A 4,136-nucleotide genomic window follows, 5' to 3' on the forward strand; every position below is an offset into this window, starting at 1 on the left:
GGGCATTGTTTCATTGTCCCGTATTTAATGTCGGTCTCTGTTTAATTTTACATTATTCAGTGTAGGGCAGGGTTTCATTGTACTGTCTTTAATGTCGGGCTCTGTTTAATTTTGCCTTGTTTACCGTAGGTCACTGTTTCATTGTGCTGTATTTAATGTCGGGCTCTGTTTAATTTTACCTTGTTCACTGTAGGTCACTATTTCATTGCACCGTATTTAATGACGGGCTGTGTTTAATTTTACATTGTTCAGTGTAGTGCACTGTTTCATTCTACCGTATTTAATGTTGGGCTCTGTTTAATTTTACCTTGTTGCTTGTAGGGCACTGTTTCATTGCACCGTATTTAATGTCGAGCTCTGTTTAATTTTACATTGTTCAGTGTAGGGCACTGTTTCATTGTACCGTATTTAATGTCGGGCTGTGTTTTATTTTACATTGTTCAGTGTAGGGCACAGTTTCATTGTACCGTATTTAATGTCGGGCTGTGTTTTATTTTACATTGTTCAGTGTAGGGCACTGATTCATTGCACCGCATTTAATGTCGGACTCTGTTTAATTTGACAATGTTCAGTGTAGGGCACTGTTTCATTGTACCGTATTTAATGTCGTGCTCTGTTTAATTTTACATTGTTCAGTGTAGGGCACTGTTTCATTGTACCGTATTTAATGTCGGGCTATGTTTTATTTTACATTGTTCAGTGTAGGGCACTGATTCATTGCACCTTATTTAATGTCGGACTCTGTTTAATTTTACAATGTTCAGTGTAGGGCACTGTTTCATTGTACAGTATTTAATGTCGTGCTCTGTTTAATTTTACATTGTTCAGTGTAGGGCACTGTTTCATTGTACCGTATTTAATGTCGGGCTCTGCTTAATTTTACAATGTTCAGGGAAGGGCACTGTTTCATGGTACCGTATTTAATGTCGGGCTCTGTTTACTTTTACATTCTTCACTGTAGGGCATTGTTTCATTGTACTGTATTTAATGTTGGGCTCTGATTAATTTTACCTTGTTCACTGTCGGGCACTGTTTTATTGTCCCGTATTTAATGTCGGGCTCTGATTAATTTTACATTGTTCAGTGTAGGGCACTGTTTCAGTGCACTGTATTTAATGTCGGGCTCTGTTTAATATTGCCTTGTTTACTGTATGTCACTGTTTCATTGTACTGTAGTTAATGTCGGGCTCTGTTAATTTTACATTGTTCACTGTAGGGCACTGTTTCATTGTACTGTATTTAACGTTGGGCTCTGTTTAATTTTGCCTTGTTTACTGTAGGTCACTGTTTCATTGTACTGTATTTAATGTCGGGCTGTGTTTAATTTTACATTCTTCAGTGTAGTGCACTGTTTCATTCTACCGTATTTAATGTTGGGCTCTGTTTAATTTTACCTTGTTGCTTGTAGGGCACTGTTTCATTGTACCGTATTTAATGTCGAGCTCTGTTTAATTTTACATTGTTCAGTGTAGGGCACTGATTCATTGTACCGTATTTAATATCGGGCTCTGTTGAATTTTACATTGTTCACTGTAGGGCACTGTTTCATTGTACCGTATTTAATGTCGGGCTCTGTTTTATTTTACATTGTTCACATTAGGGCCCTGTTTCATTGTACTGTATTTAATGTCGGGCTCTGTTTAATTTTGCCTTGTTCACGCTAGGGCACTGTTTCATTGTACTGTATTTAATGTCGGGCTCTGTTTAATTTTACATTGTTCAGTGTAGGGCACTGATTCATTGTACCGTATTTAATATCGGGCTCTGTTTAATTTTACATTGTTCACTGTAGGGCACTGTTTCATTGTACCGTATTTAATGTCGGGCTCTGTTTTATTTTACATTGTTCACATTAGGGCCCTGTTTCATTGTACTGTATTTAATGTCGGGCTCTGTTTAATTTTGCCTTGTTCACGCTAGGGCACTGTTTCATTGTACTGTATTTAATGTCGGGCTCTGTTTAATTTTACATTGTTCAGTGTAGGGCACTGATTCATTGTACCGTATTTAATATCGGGCTCTGTTTAATTTTACATTGTTCACTGTAGGGCACTGTTTCATTGTACCGTATTTAATGTCGGGCTCTGTTTTATTTTACATTGTTCACATTAGGGCCCTGTTTCATTGTACTGTATTTAATGTCGGGCTCTGTTTAATTTTACATTGTTCACTGTAGGGCACTTATTCATTGTACCGCATTTAATGTTGGGCTGTGTTTAATTGTACATTATTCACTGTAGGGCACTGTTTCATTGTACCGTATTTAATGTCGGGCTGTGTTTAATTTTACCTTGCTCAGTGGAGGGAACTGTTATATTGTACTGTATTTAATGTCGTGCTCTGTTTAATTTTACATTGTTCACTGTAGGGCATTGTTTCATTGTACCGTATTTGATGTCGGGCTATGTTTAATTTTACATTGTTCACTGTAGGTCACTGTTTCATTGTACTGTATTTAATGTCGGGCTGTGTTTAATTTTACATTGTTCACTGTAGGGCACTGTTTCGTTGTCCCGTATTTAAAATCGGGCTCTGTTTAATGTTACATTGTTCAGTGGAGGGAATTGTTATATTGTACTGTATTTAATGTCGTGCTCTGTTTAATTTTACATTGTTCACTGGAGGGAACTGTTATATTGTACTGTATTTAATGTCGTGCTCTGTTTAATTTTACATTGTTCACTGTAGGGCACTGTTTCATTGTACCGTATTTAATGTCGGGCTATGTTTAATTTTACATTGTTCACTGTAGGTCACTGTTTCATTGTACTGTATTTAATGTCGGGCTGTGTTTAATTTTACCTTGCTCAGTGGAGGGCAATGTTACATTGTACTGTATTTAATGTCGTGCTCTGTTTAATTTTACATTGTTCACTGTAGGTCACTGTTTCATTGTACTGTATTTAATGTCGGGCTCTGTTTAATTTTGCCTTGTTTACTGTAGGTCACTGTTTCATTGTACTCTATTTAATGTCGGGCTCTGTTTAATTTTACCTTGTTCACTGTAGGTCACTATTTCATTGCACCGTATTTAATGTCGGGCTGTGTTTAATTTTACATTGTTCAGTGTAGTGCACTGTTTCATTCTACCGTATTTAATGTTGGGCTCTGTTTAATTTTACCTTGTTGCTTGTAGGGCACTGTTTCATTGCACCGTATTTAATGTCGAGCTCTGTTTAATTTTACATTGTTCAGTGTAGGGCACAGTTTCATTGTACCGTATTTAATGTCGGGCTGTGTTTTATTTTACATTGTTCAGTGTAGGGCACTGATTCATTGCACCGTATTTAATGTCGGACTCTGTTTAATTTTACAATGTTCAGTGTAGGGCACTGTTTCATTGTACCGTATTTAATGTCGTGCTCTGTTTAATTTTATATTGTTCAGTGTAGGGCACTGTTTCATTGTACCGTATTTAATGTCGGGCTGTGTTTTATTTTACATTGTTCAGTGTAGGGCACTGATTCATTGCACCGTATTTAATGTCGGACTCTGTTTAATTTTACAATGTTCAGTGTAGGGCACTGTTTCATTGTACCGTATTTAATGTCGTGCTCTGTTTAATTTTACATTGTTCAGTGTAGGGCCCTGTTTCATTGTACCGTATTTAATGTCGGGCTCTGCTTAATTTTACAATGTTCAGTGTAGGGCACTGTTTCATGGTACCGTATTTAATGTCGGGCTCTGTTTACTTTTACGTTCTTCACTGTAGGGCATTGTTTCATTGTACTGTATTTAATGTTGGGCTCTGATTAATTTTACCTTGTTCACTGTCGGGCACTGTTTTATTGTCCCGTATTTAATGTCGGGCTCTGTTTAATATTGCCTTGTTTACTGTATGTCACTGTTTCATTGTACTGTAGTTAATGTCGGGCTCTGTTAATTTTACATTGTTCACTGTAGGGCACTGTTTCATTGTACTGTATTTAACGTTGGGCTCTGTTTAATTTTGCCTTGTTTACTGTAGGTCACTGTTTCATTGTACTGTATTTAATGTCGGGCTGTGTTTAATTTTACATTCTTCAGTGTAGTGCACTGTTTCATTCTACCGTATTTAATGTTGGGCTCTGTTTAATTTTACCTTGTTGCTTGTAGGGCATTGTTTCATTGTACCGTATTTAATGTCGAGCTCTGTT

The sequence above is a fragment of the Scyliorhinus torazame genome, unplaced genomic scaffold (assembly GCF_047496885.1).
Source record: "Scyliorhinus torazame isolate Kashiwa2021f unplaced genomic scaffold, sScyTor2.1 scaffold_172, whole genome shotgun sequence".
Taxonomy (NCBI): domain Eukaryota; kingdom Metazoa; phylum Chordata; class Chondrichthyes; order Carcharhiniformes; family Scyliorhinidae; genus Scyliorhinus; species Scyliorhinus torazame.